General features: G+C 37.5%; 1 pseudogene; it reads left to right on the plus strand.

Moving 5' to 3' along the window:
* Positions 1 to 1221: 1221 nt before the first annotated feature.
* LOC133189190 (dipeptidyl peptidase 9-like) lies at positions 1222 to 13910 on the plus strand (annotated as a pseudogene).
* Positions 13911 to 15470: the final 1560 nt, after the last annotated feature.

The following is a 15470-nucleotide window of genomic DNA, read 5'->3' on the forward strand; positions in this document are numbered from 1 at the left end:
TTGTTAAAAAATCTTCTACTGGTTCTGTAACATTTTGTTTCATTTGCAACACTGACAAATCTAAAAAATTGCCAAACTCTTTGAATCTTTCCTGAAACAATGTTAAGGTATCTGAATTTGACTTTTGTTCAAAAGGTAGAGAATCATACCATACCTTTGCATGCCCTTGTAAATGAAAGGGAAACGCATCAACAATCTTGCTATCAGTTAAATCATAAAATCTTGCCCATTGAAAAAAAATTGTCAACCATATAACAACATTTTGTGTACCGTCACCTTTAAATTTTTCTAGTTTAATAGAAGTGGACATTTTTGAAAAAAAAAAAATGATGTCCTACCTGTCCTATCTTTATTTTAAAAGTCTTGAAGCGAAAATATTTGTTCCTCAAAGGAAGAGTCACTTGCGTGTATCGGACACCCCGCTCAAGCACTGCAGCATCGGAATTGTCCCAAAAGTTTGATAGTTCGTGTTCCTGGTTTCGAGAGGACTGGACGGTATTTGGAAACGCGCGACCAACATGGGAGCCCGCAACCTGCGAAACTGGCTTCTCTATCTTTACCTCTTGGTCCTGTCCAAGGTGTATCTGGTCCTCTTACCCCGTTGTGTCTGGTTTTCTGGGGAAAAGATTGTCTATTGTCGTCTGATGGCTGGCCCATTAAACGTCGGGCGCCTCATAAAATTACCTCGGGTTTCTCTGTTTGAAATAGACTTTCTTTGTAAATCGTGGACTTCCTTGTCCTGGTCAGGCGTTGATGAATTCTCGCTTATTCTCGTCAGCACTCGATTTATATGTTTGAGTCAAATATGAAATTTCAAAGTCCAATTCTCGTTGAATGAAAACTTCTGGGGAAAATATGGCGTTAGTTCAATCAATCGTTGCAAATGTTTTATTCGCCTAAAGACACTGGCTTCCATATAATTGTGACTCTCAACAGTCCCGTTTTTCCGAAACGTAATATTACAACCCCATTTCTCCACCACTTTTCATATAAAAAAAAAGATATGTGGGTTGTGGGGGATTTTCGTTTAATTCGAATATATTGTTTTTGGTCTTAGAATTTTTCTGGTCATTGAATAAATTGATTTTCAACTCCGGGATCGTTGTGCGCTTTTTGCCTGTGAGAGGTTTTTAGACACAGGGGAACAATTCTTACAATCCCCTGGTCTTGGTCAGATTGACCCAAGTTAGCTGGATTATTATTATTCCTTTATTTCTCAAAATGACGTTCCAGTTTGAATCTACTCTTCCTAGGATATGTTCCCTTCCTGTCCATAGCGCACCACAGGTTATGGGGAGTGGCCCTAGCTATTACCCAACCTGTATAAATGCAACCAGAAAGAGACAAAATCCAGCAGACCACCGTTTATTAAATCAATACATACATTCTAATTATTTACAATTACTAAAGATACACAATACACAATATAACAAACATTATAATAAATACGAAACATTACTATCAGATTATAAAATATATTAGCCTGTAAATACATTGAGCCATCTGAAAATTTTACCCATTTTTACAAAAATCGCGCAAGTCTATAAAAATCTCTTACCTGTATAAATGCAACCAGAAAGAGACAAAATCCAGCAGACCACCGGCTGGATATGTCTCACTGCGCTACATTTATACCCCCGTACATGCCCTGCATATTTGAGTATTTCTTCAAAATTTGCACTAATGAATTTTAATTTTGCTCTGAATTTAAGTTAATCTTATCCGACCTTAAACCCTCTTTTAATCTTTAATTGCACCTTAAAATTCCTGTTAAACTTTTTGCATAATCTTCACTTTTTATTTACTGTAGATAATTTATACAGATGCATGACCTCTGCTCCCTCGCATCAACCTCTTTGATTGGATACACCCTTACTCTTGACCAAGCCAGCATCTTATAAACAAGTTCTTAATCTACAAACAAATAGCAAACCTCATGGAGCTTAATTATCAGCGGTGAAAAGTTCATCCTGTACTCCTGTCCAGCATCTGTTTTCTTCTATTTTTATCCTGCGCGATCGGATAAACCTTAATACCTTTGCTACTTTATCCCCGAGATTCATAAATTCCACAATTTTCTGTTTTTATGCACTTTTTGTTATGATATAGGTATTTTACAAAGTAAATGCTAGTATTGAGAAATACGTTGTATGTGACGTTAGCTTATTTAAATTTTGAGTGTACAAGCAGTTTGGAAAGAACATAAACTGAAAATGAAATAAATAATTTTAAGGAGTACCTGACTATCGCTCGACTATAACCTCTTTTCATTAAGTCATTAATCCATATTATAAAACCTTCACCAGGCTATCCTATTTATGTTCTAAACAGCAAAGTACAATTAGACTATCTGTTTGTAAAATAATATATCTGCTTTTTAGATCTGGGTAGACGAGGAGAGAGAAGTTGTTCATTTCATTAGTCTAAAGGACAACGAATTGGAAACACACCAGTAAGTCGTGTGCGAAGTAAAATATTGGTTTTAATGTGTGATGTCATTCTAAAGTGCATAAACAACCATGTGCTTAAATATGATTGATTTTCAGAGTAACAAATTAAATTCTATCAAATTTTGTATTTTGAAAATGACATTTCTTTGTGGTTCAAAGTTCATCTTCCTTCTGGAAACTATCAGTCGTGGTAGTGTGATAGAGTGATATTTTAATTTATTTTATTAAGTGAATATTATATAGTTCAGTGACTTAATATTCACGTATATATTTTTATTTTTAGCATCGCGCAGCATTTTGTTTTCGCTGAGTTTTGCGCGCACCGTTAATAAAATTAATAAAATATTACAACTTCATTTGGTTTTAATCTTTACTTATGTTCTAGAAGTTCTTACTTATCCTGAGGGTATATAATGTTATTGGTCAGTTTTAATATCCAAGCTTGCGATTGGTTAGGGACGTTTTCCCGCCGATCTCTTTGTTTGATGACTTAGATATCGAGAGACCATTGAGAAAGATATACACACACATATTGTGGTCATTATTATTTTTACTATTCCTAATATTGAGACGAGACCTCAGGACTGAGACTGTAAGTTGACTTCTATTTCTTTTATCTATACTAATTCTTATTCTATACTTTCCGATAATTCATCGTCTTTGATTTTTTATGTAATTTTATGAAGATATACTGGGTTCAACTTTATCCTTATTAATTGAAGCTTAAAGTATAAATTCTTTGAGTATGTAAATATCAATTATGCAGAAGTGTATATAGAATATAATTATTGTTTAATAGGAGTCTATATATCAAGACCCGTTATTTTATCGGGTGGCCCATTGTTTGAGCCTTGATCCACAATCAGGTATACCTACTATTATTTTCTATTTATTGTGTATATATTATTGTAAATAGATTTGTGAACTATTCATTTTTTTTGTAATAGTTCTATTTGGAATAGTTCGATTTATATTCTCGTTTTCAATACGTTGATGTAAGGGGAATAACTCTTACTTTTCCAGGTATTTATTTCAATGCTCAGTATAATGTGTAATACTTTTATGATCTATTATTATAAAGTAAATCGTATTTAAATTCATCATGAATATTTTTATAAATGTAATATGTTTGTTTTCTAAATACTTACAATTTGTTATTGATATTTTCAGGGCTTTGTTTGTTGGTTTATAATACATTCAACATTTACAATAGATTATATATGAGAACCTTAGCCGCAGGAGTTTGTCTTCACTAAGAAAACCCTGTTACAGTAGCCTAGTGGTAGGGCGGTCGCTTCGTGATCGGAAGGATCGGGTTTGATTCTCGTTCGCTGCGCCACGTCTAACCTAAGACCTAAACATAGGTATTGACTGTTCCTTGGAATTGGAATGTGTTAAAATTTCATCATGCCTTGTTGTGCATATCTGACAAAAATAACCTCTTATTAAACGTGACAATTTTTAAAATAAATGATTATCATTACTTACATGAATTCACTTAAATTCTTAAGAAAGGGTCAGTGAGCCTCTCTTAGAACTGTTAAGTTCTTTTCTATATTTAGGTATGTCCTATACCAGACCCTCAGAACCAGTCCGACTGACCGCCCTAGGCTATTCCCACTCTGTGTCTTTCATCATGCTAAGTCGGTAAAATTACTCAACATTGAACAGGGCATACCCACACCGAGTCCTGATTTAGAAATCTTTTATGTGTGTAACACTGAATCATTTTTGTTTTATCATTCTGTCAGGATTGTCTATCGTTTGTGAGCGTGTACAGCTCTGTCAGTGAGACTACTTCCTGTGCTGTGTATAGGATTCTCCATGACAACGGTCCGATCCGAACAAGGACGTGGGGGATTATAATGCCTCCCATAGGTAAGTATGACACAAAGTCAAGGCTTGTCAAAAACTGTTTGATATGTAAATGTTGAACTCAGAAATAAAATCGTCTGTTTTTTTAGGTATGTGTCTAGATTAATTTATACATGTAATTGTACAGATCTTTAAAGACTTACTTTTTACGTTGAAACACCACATGATTTCTAACCTTTGTTGTTGTGGAGTCAATTCAGCCATTGTTAAAGTGTTTAAATATATGTACACAGTTTTAAAAATCTTAAACTATATATATGCCATTTTAAAATAAATAAACATTAATTTTCTTGGGGGTTCAATTTTCGTCGTTTTCATTGTATGAAGATACCCAGGAATTTATGTCCTTTACAAATAGCAAAATTTGGAATAAATAACGAAGCAACACCTCTAGAATAATGAAATCAAATTCTCATGAATTAATATTTTATAAAAAGATTTCTTTAATGGACTAACTGAGTAGCCTTCTTTTTGGCATGCTTAGATTATCACACCCCTGAACTCTTCCGCTATCAGAGTGACTCAGGGTCTGTTCACCATGGCTTGTTCTTCCACCCTCACGATGAGGAAGGGGGGGGGGGGTAAGAAGTACCCCGCAGTCCTGATGGTGTATGGAGGCCCTCAAGTTCAACAGGTCACAACAGCTTCAGGTATTAGGTCAGTAAGGTCAAAAGGTCAGATTTAATTCAGATAAAAGGTTAAAAAATCATTCAATTGATAGGACCATTATAATTGGTGGTGACTTTTATATAGATTTAATTCTGAATATGATTTTTTTTATCATATTTTAAAGATGTGAAAAATATTTTGTGTAAACCACATGGTCTTTGATTACGTGATATATTTCATTGTTTTGTTTTGCTAAAAAATTTAACTTTTATCCAGATAAGAAAAAAAATTGGATGACTGAATAAATTCATAGTCTTGTACATTTTTCACCATGATGCATTAATTTAAAAGAATTTTAATTTGTTTAGTGTGATATGCACCAATGTTGATAAAAGATCTTGTTTGACATTTATCTAACTATTGTATACAAAATTTTATCCTAGAGGAAGAAGGGAACTTCAAGTTAGAAAGGGGAGGGGAAGGAATTCTTTTTTTTTTTTTGAGAACACTATTTATTTTTCATGACTGATTTTGTTTTCATCCTAGATTTTTTTCTATCTTTAGGTTTTTGCGGCACCATGCACTTGCCTCCAATGGTTATTCTGTAGTTGTGATTGATGGGAGAGGTTCTTGTGGGCGGTTCTTAAAGTTCGAGTCCCACATCAAAGACAGACTGGTGAGTAAAATATCAGTAAATGGGTTGAGATTCAGAATGATTTATATATATAGATAGATAAGGGACACAGTGAAAGTGGGGGACACTTATTTTCATTCAGTGTCTATGTATAATTTTTCTTGTAATAATTTTTATGCATGACATAAATCTCAAATGTTTAGATATCAGAAATCAACATCAAAGACATTTATATATGGTCTATTTGGTCTAACTGTTATCCAGGTTTAAACTGTGGTTTATTTATTTCTACCAATGTACACTTTGTAGGGTACTGTGGAGAAAGAGGACCAGATTGAGGGGCTTCAGTTCCTGTCCTCGGCGGGGTTCTGTGTTGACATGGACAGGGTGGGGATACATGGCTGGTCCTATGGAGGTTACCTGTCTCTGCTGGGCATAGCTCAGAGACCTGATGTCTTCAAGGTATAGACTACAGTGATAGTATAATTCAGTCTCATTTTTGTCTTCCTATAAGGTAATTTTGTCACATTAAAAGTGGCTTTGAAGATCTGGAGTAGTACTGCTAAAGGAAATTCTTTTATGTATGTAGTTCTTATCAATTCAGTAGTTAATGCCCCTCCCCTTCCCCCCATCACTACAAAATTTTAAGGGAGAGATAGGGGGTATAGTTGTATCACTGTACTTATCTGTCCATATTACAGTCTGCATGTCTTTTTATGCAAGGTGAAGCCTGGGGATTAAGACATTTTCAAGCTTACATCCTCCAGTGTCTCATATCTGATAGGGGTGAAACGATACACCTCCTTCACGGTTCGATACGTATTGTATAATTTTGTCTCGGTTCGGTTATTTTCGATACGATACATTTTGATAGAAGGAAACAAATTCTACGTTGTTTTATGCTTTCTTTTTCTAAATCTAGTCACATATTTTACGAATTTTATTTGCAAATTGACTAGAAGAAATTGATTAAAATTATTTGACTGTCAAAAATTATTTTACAAGCTATCAGTCATCAAAAATTTACGTTTTCTATACTTATTTATTCTGAGTAACGTGTTATACCTTATGCCAAACCCGACTGAATAACGATCCCGACCGAAAAATGAACCGAACCGAAAATTAGAGATTTTGCACCGTATATCAAACCGAGAAAAAATACCGCGGTGCATCGATACCGCGGTGAACCGTTTCACTCCTAATATCTGATCACAAGAAAAATATAAAACAGACTTGATACAGTGCATTTTCTAATTGGTGCTTTGTTAATCCAGACATTCGAGCAAATTTTCTGGATTAAGAAACATCTGGATTACTGAAACATAGTTGGTATACATAAATACCATCCTCACAACATCAGGGGTCCTGTGTCAACTCGTTTCCAAGGGACCCCTGACAAATTTCATTCGATATCTCTGGGCTTGCTTTTCTCATTGAGATGCACCATTCAAATTAAAATAGACAGATATATAAATAAAAGGAATCAGTTGACACTTAAATTGCATATGTAAGGCATTGTTTATCACTGAAAGGCTTAATGTGATTGGTTGAGAGATATGAAAAACAATCAAGATTTATAATTTTCTCTAAAGACGTCATTGAGTCAGCCAGCAAGATATTGGATTTTGTCAGGGTCCAATGGCAATGAGTTTACAGAGGACCCCTGTGAGGATGATATAAATACACATCGTTGCCCACAAAATTCGTCTGGATGGAGAAGCATCAGGATTGATGAGGCTCCACTGTACTTTTGTATGACACCTACATTGAAGGCTACATTTGAGCTAATGCACTTCAGTGAGAAAGACAGGATAAACCCCATGTTAAGCTTATCATAAGTGATGCACATTATTGTCTACTGTTTGACAGGTAGGGATAGCTGGGGAACCTGTTGTTGTCTATTGAGAGGGATTCATTTTTATGTACTGTTTGACAGGTAGGGATAGCTGGAGCACCTGTTGTTGTCTATTGAGAGGGATTCATTATTATGAACTGTTTGACAGGTAGGGATAGCTGGGGGCACCTGTTGTTGTCTATCGAGAGGGTTTCATTATTGTCTACTGTTTTGTGACAGGTAGGGATAGTTGGGGCACCTGTTGTTGTTTATTAAGAGGGATTCATTATTGTCTACCGTTTTGTGATGCAGGTTGGGATAGCTGGGGCACCTGTTGTTAACTATAAAGAGGGATTCATTATTGTGTACTGTTTGACAGGTGAGATATCTGGGGCACCTGTTGTTGTCTTATGAGAGGGTTTCATTATTATGTACTGTTTGACAGGTAGGGATAGCTGGGGCACCTGTTGCTGTCTATTGAGAGGGATACATTATTATGTAATGTTTGACAGGTAGGGATAGCTGGAGCACCTGTTGTTGTCTATTGAGAGGGGTTCATTATTATGTACTGTTTGACAGGTAGGGATAGCTGGGGCACCTGTTGTTGTCTATTGAGAGGGATTCATTATTATGTACTGTTTGACAGGTAGGGATAGTTGGGGCACCTGTTGTTGTCTATTGAGAGGGATTCATTATTATGAACTGTTTGACAGGTAGGGATAGCTGGGGCACCTGTTGTTAACTATTGAGAGGGATTCATTATTGTCTACTGTTTTGTGACAGGTAGGGATAGTTGGGGCACCTGTTGTTGTCTATTAAGAGGGATTCATTATTGTCTACCGTTTTGTGACGCAGGTTGGGATAGCTGGGGCACCTGTTGTTAACTATTAAGAGGGATTCATTATTGTGTACTGTTTGACAGGTAGGGATAGCTGGGGCACCTGTTGTTGTCTATTGAGAGGGATTCATTATTATGCACTGTTTGACAGGTAGGGATAGCTGGGGCACCTGTTGCTGTCTATTGAGAGGGATACATTATTATGTACTGTTTGACAGGTAGGGATAACTGTGGCACCTGTTATTGTCTATTGAGAGGGATTCATTATTATGTACTGTATGACAGATAGGGATAGCTGGGGCATCTGTTGTTGTCTAGTGAGAAAGTTCCATTATTATGCACTGTTTGACAGGTAGGGATAGCTGGGGCACCTGTTGTTGTCTATTGAGAGGGATTCATTATTATGTACTGTTTGACAGGTAGGGATAGCTGGGGCACCTGTTGTTGTCTATTAAGAGGGATTCATTATTATCTACCGTTTTGTGATGCAGGTTGGGATAGCTGGGGCACCTGTTGTTAACTATAAAGAGGGATTCATTATTGTGTACTGTTTGACAGGTAGGGATAGCTGGGGCACCTGTTGTTGTCTATTGAGAGGGATTCATTATTATGTACTGTTTGACAGGTAGGGATAGCTGGGGCACCTGTTGTTGTCTATTGAGAGGGATACATTATTATGTACTGTTTGACAGGTAGAGATAACTGGGGAACCTGTTGTTGCCTATTGAGAGGGATTCATTATAATGAACTGTTTGACAGGTAGGGATAGTTGGGGCACCTGTTGTTGTCTATTGAGAGGGTTTCATTATTATGTACTGTTTGACAGGTAGGGATAGCTGGGGCACCTGTTGTTAACTATTGAGAGGGATTCATTATTGTCTTCCGTTTTTTGACAGGTAGGGATAGTTGGGGCACCTGTTGTTGTTTATTAAGAGGGATTCATTATTGTCTACCGTTTTGTGACGCAGGTTGGGATAGCTGGGGCACCTGTTGTTGTTTATTGAGAGGGATTCATTATTATGTATTGTTTGACAGGTAGCGATAGCTGGGGGCACCTTTTGTTGTCTATCGAGAGGGTTTCATTATTGTCTACTGTTTTGTGACAGGTAGGGATAGTTGGGGCACCTGTTGTTGTTTATTAAGAGGGATTCATTATTGTCTACCGTTTTGTGATGCAGGTTGGGATAGCTGGGGCACCTGTTGTTAACTATAAAGAGGGATTCATTATTGTGTACTGTTTGACAGGTGAGATATCTGGGGCACCTGTTGTTGTCTTATGAGAGGGTTTCATTATTATGTACTGTTTGACAGGTAGGGATAGCTGGGGCACCTGTTGCTGTCTATTGAGAGGGATACATTATTATGTAATGTTTGACAGGTAGGGATAGCTGGAGCACCTGTTGTTGTCTATCGAGAGGGATTCATTATTATGTACTGTTTGACAGGTAGGGATAGCTGGGGCACCTGTTGTTGTCTATTGAGAGGGATTCATTATTATGTACTGTTTGACAGGTAGGGATAGTTGGGGCACCTGTTGTTGTCTATTGAGAGGGATTCATTATTATGAACTGTTTGACAGGTAGGGATAGCTGGGGCACCTGTTGTTAACTATTGAGAGGGATTCATTATTGTCTACTGTTTTGTGACAGGTAGGGATAGTTGGGGCACCTGTTGTTGTCTATTAAGAGGGATTCATTATTGTCTACCGTTTTGTGACGCAGGTTGGGATAGCTGGGGCACCTGTTGTTAACTATTAAGAGGGATTCATTATTGTGTACTGTTTGACAGGTAGGGATAGCTGGGGCACCTGTTATTGTCTATTGAAAGGGATTCATTATTATGTACTGTATGACAGATAGGGATAGCTGGGGCATCTGTTGTTGTCTAGTGAGAAAGTTCCATTATTATGCACTGTTTGACAGGTAGGGATAGCTGGGGCACCTGTTGTTGTCTATTGAGAGGGATTCATTATTATGTACTGTTTGACAGGTAGGGATAGCTGGGGCACCTGTTGTTGTCTATTAAGAGGGATTCATTATTATCTACCGTTTTGTGATGCAGGTTGGGATAGCTGGGGCACCTGTTGTTAACTATAAAGAGGGATTCATTATTGTGTACTGTTTGACAGGTAGGGATAGGTGGGGCACCTGTTGTTGTCTATTGAGAGGGATTCATTATTATGTACTGTTTGACAGGTAGGGATAGCTGGGGCACCTGTTGTTGTCTATTGAGAGGGATACATTATTATATACTGTTTGACAGGTAGAGATAACTGGGGAACCTGTTGTTAACTATTGAGAGGGATTCATTATTGTCTTCCGTTTTTTGACAGGTAGGGATAGTTGGGGCACCTGTTGTTTTTTATTAAGAGGGATTCATTATTGTCTACCGTTTTGTGACGCAGGTTGGGATAGCTGGGGCACCTGTTGTTGTTTATTGAGAGGGATTCATTATTATGTATTGTTTGACAGGTAGCGATAGCTGGGGGCACCTGTTGTTGTCTATCGAGAGGGTTTCATTATTGTCTACTGTTTTGTGACAGGTAGGGATAGTTGGGGCACCTGTTGTTGTTTATTAAGAGGGATTCATTATTGTCTACCGTTTTGTGATGCAGGTTGGGATAGCTGGGGCACCTGTTGTTAACTATAAAGAGGGATTCATTATTGTGTACTGTTTGACAGGTGAGATATCTGGGGCACCTGTTGTTGTCTTATGAGAGGGTTTCATTATTATGTACTGTTTGACAGGTAGGGATAGCTGGGGCACCTGTTGCTGTCTATTGAGAGGGATTCATTATTATGTAATGTTTGACAGGTAGGGATAGCTGGAGCACCTGTTGTTGTCTATTGAGAGGGGTTCATTATTATGTACTGTTTGACAGGTAGGGATAGCTGGGGCACCTGTTGTTGTCTATTGAGAGGGATTCATTATTATGTACTGTTTGACAGGTAGGGATAGTTGGGGCACCTGTTGTTGTCTATTGAGAGGGATTCATTATTATGAACTGTTTGACAGGTAGGGATAGCTGGGGCACCTGTTGTTAACTATTGAGAGGGATTCATTATTGTCTACTGTTTTGTGACAGGTAGGGATAGTTGGGGCACCTGTTGTTGTCTATTAAGAGGGATTCATTATTGTCTACCGTTTTGTGACGCAGGTTGGGATAGCTGGGGCACCTGTTGTTAACTATTAAGAGGGATTCATTATTGTGTACTGTTTGACAGGTAGGGATAGCTGGGGCACCTGTTGTTGTCTATTGAGAGGGATTCATTATTATGCACTGTTTGACAGGTAGGGATAGCTGGGGCACCTGTTGCTGTCTATTGAGAGGGATACATTATTATGTACTGTTTGACAGGTAGGGATAACTGTGGCACCTGTTATTGTCTATTGAGAGGGATTCATTATTATGTACTGTATGACAGATAGGGATAGCTGGGGCATCTGTTGTTGTCTAGTGAGAAAGTTCCATTATTATGCACTGTTTGACAGGTAGGGATAGCTGGGGCACCTGTTGTTGTCTATTGAGAGGGATTCATTATTATGTACTGTTTGACAGGTAGGGATAGCTGGGGCACCTGTTGTTGTCTATTAAGAGGGATTCATTATTATCTACCGTTTTGTGATGCAGGTTGGGATAGCTGGGGCACCTGTTGTTAACTATAAAGAGGGATTCATTATTGTGTACTGTTTGACAGGTAGGGATAGCTGGGGCACCTGCTGTTGTCTATTGAGAGGGATTCATTATTATGTACTGTTTGACAGGTAGGGATAGCTGGGGCACCTGTTGTTGTCTATTGAGAGGGATACATTATTATGTACTGTTTGACAGGTAGAGATAACTGGGGTACCTGTTGTTGCCTATTGAGAGGGATTCATTATAATGAACTGTTTGACAGGTAGGGATAGTTGGGGCACCTGTTGTTGTCTATTGAGAGGGTTTCATTATTATGTACTGTTTGACAGGTAGGGATAGCTGGGGCACCTGTTGTTAACTATTGAGAGGGATTCATTATTGTCTTCCGTTTTTTGACAGGTAGGGATAGTTGGGGCACCTGTTGTTGTTTATTAAGAGGGATCCATTATTGTCTACCGTTTTGTGACGCAGTTTGGGATAGCTGGGGCACCTGTTGTTGTTTATTGAGAGGGATTCATTATTATGTACTGTTTGACAGGTAGCGATAGCTGGGGCACCTGGTGCTGTCTATTGAGAGGGATACATTATAATGTACTGTTTGACAGGTAGGGATAACTGGGGTACCTGTTGTTGTCTATTGAGAGGGGTTCATTATTATGTACTGTTTGACAGGTAGGGATAGCTGGGGCACCTGTTGTTAACTATTGAGATGGATTCATTATTGTCTGCTGTTTTGTGACAGGTAGGGATAGTTGGGGCACCTGTTGTTGTCTATTAAGAGGGATTCATTATTGTCTACCGTTTTGTGACGCAGGTTGGGATAGCTGGGGCACCTGTTGTAAACTATTAAGAGGGATACATTATTGGGTACTGTTTGACAGGTAGGGATAGCTGGGGGCACCTGTCGTTGTCTATTGAGAGGGATTCATTATTATGCACTGTTTGACAGGTAGGGATAGCTGGGGCACCTGTTGTTAACTATTGAGAGGGATTCATTATTGTCTACTGTTTTGTGACAGGTAGGGATAGTTGGGGCACCTGTTGTTGTCTATTAAGAGGGATTCATTATTGTCTACTGTTTTGTGACGCAGGTTGGGATAGCTGGGGCACCTGTTGTTAACTATTAAGAGGGATTCATTATTGTGTACTGTTTGACAGGTAGGGATAGCTGGGGCACCTGTTGTTGTCTATTGAGAGGGATTCATTATTATGCACTGTTTGACAGGTAGGGATAGCTGGGGCACCTGTTGTTGTCTTATGAGAGGGTTTCATTATTATGTACTGTTTGACAGGTAGGGATTGCTGGGGCACCTGTTGTTGTCTATTGAGAGGGATTTATTATTATGTACTGTTTGACAGGTGGGGATAGCTGGGGCACCTGTTGTTAACTGTTGAGAGGGATTCATTATTGCGTACTGTTTGACAGGTAGGGATAGCTGGGGCACCTGTTGTTAACTGGCAGCTCTATGACACAGGATATACAGAGAGGTACCTGAATGTTCCCTCCCAAAATGAGGCTGGCTATAGACAGGGATCTGACCTGAGTCATGTAGACAAGTTCCCAGATGAGTAAGCCTCTATTAATTTTTGTATAATTATCTTGTTTTTGTGAGAATACCTGTCAAAACGAATAATTTTTTTTCTTTTCACAAACTTAAAACAATTTATGTTATTCTTTTTCTTGTTTGCAGGGAAAACCGAATTTTAATTATCAATGAATTGATTGATAAGAATGTCCATTTTCATCATACCAGTGCCTTAATCACAGCCCTAGTTAAAGCTTGTAGACCATACAGATTACAGGTAACTCAAACCTGATGACCAAAATCCAATTTTCAGTAAAAGCAGCTAAAAATTACACTGCATTCTGATGTGTTTTTTATTTAAAATTTGTTTCAGATTTACCCAAATGAACGACATGGAATTTGTAATCATGAAGCAAGTGAACACTACAAGACAATGATTCTTAGCTTTCTACAAAATCATTTATGAAAGAGACTACATACACACTTTTATATATATACCTACATTAAATTCAGCGACTTAAGATGTTAAAGTCAACAATGCAGGAGGATGAGGAATTTTTCTCCAAAAAAAAAAAATAAATAAACCAAAGATGGAGAGAAGTATTGATAAATTCTATGGAATTTTTGTATCATGTTTTTTTTTTCATCATCCATATGTTTGCTTATACGTTAAGCATCATAGTTTACTTAGTCTGTGGACTAGACTGTGAACTGGACAAAGACTAACCATATTTAATCTTGAGCTTGAAGATTGAGTTATATATTGGTCTGTTTTTTTTTTTTTTTTTTTTTTTTTTTTTTTTGTCAATTTTGTCTTTAATCTTAAAGTACCTAAAAGGAAGTTCATGTGGGAAGATAAAAGTAAAATATGTTGGTGTAAGAGATATGAGGGATTTTGTCATGTGGTTGTCTCTGATTTTACAAAACATGATTTTGGACAATCTATAGTTTTGATCTGTATTTCAGTATGATTTTCTCAATCTGTGTACCTCTGCTCTTCTACTAGCTATGTTAGAAATCTTCCCAAATTCAGTAACCATAATATGTCTCTATATTCACCATCTGAGACAATTAGCTTACACCCATCTCTCACTCCCTGCACTGCTTGAATGATTTAAATCTTGCATTTATCAAGAATAGAGCTTTAGATCTTTCTAGAATTTATATTTGGTTGAGTGTTATTACTTTCACTGGAGTCAAACATAATTTTTAAGCACCCCTTGAAAAATGGGTCATAATACTTTGCACCTGTCAGACAGTATGTTGGTACATCAGTCAGTACACCAAGTGTTGTCCTCTCAGTATCTTAAGAACCCCTTTGCTTGATAGACAATAAACTGGATACAGTGGTACCCCATGAAAAAAAGATGACCCCTATTGATTTTTTAAAGGTCAAAGATTAAGTCTCCAAGTACTCTAGATATAGAAAATCTTGTAAGTTCAATTTCTTGAGAACCATTTGCTTGACAAACATTTTTAAAACTGTTGATTCTCCCCAGATAATAGATGATCCGTACTGATTATTGAAGTCATAAAGTCAAAAGGTCAAGGGTAAAACTAGTCTTAGGAAAACATTGAGAACCCTGTCCTTGACAGTCATCAAACTTGATACACTTGTTTTCTTTAAGAAGAAGATGACCCCAGTTTGATTTTGAAGTCAATGAATCAAAGGTCACGGTCAATCTGGATATAGGAAGATATTGACCACTTTATATCTTGAGGACCCTGTCCTTGACAATCACCAAAGTTGATGCACTGGTTCCCCTAAAAAGTAGATTATACCTGTTGATTTTGTCATAAGATGAAGTGTCAAAGGTCAAATGATATAGACACAAGACAAAGGAAGATGTTGTCAACTCAGTATATTTAGAATCATTTGCTTCACAGACATCAATTTTGATACACTGGTACCCTTTTAAGAAGTACATTACCCTGCATGATATTAAGGTGTGGTAAAAATCAATCTTAGTATTAGGTTTGCCCCTGACTAAGACATGATTAATTGTTTTCTCTATCATTACTCACATTCTTAATTTAAATGATATTGCTACATGGAGGTCATGTATG

This window comes from Saccostrea echinata, unplaced genomic scaffold (assembly GCF_033153115.1).
Source record: "Saccostrea echinata isolate AGI-Se365-2 ecotype Australia unplaced genomic scaffold, CSIRO_AGI_Sech_v1 ptg000017l, whole genome shotgun sequence".
Taxonomy (NCBI): domain Eukaryota; kingdom Metazoa; phylum Mollusca; class Bivalvia; order Ostreida; family Ostreidae; genus Saccostrea; species Saccostrea echinata.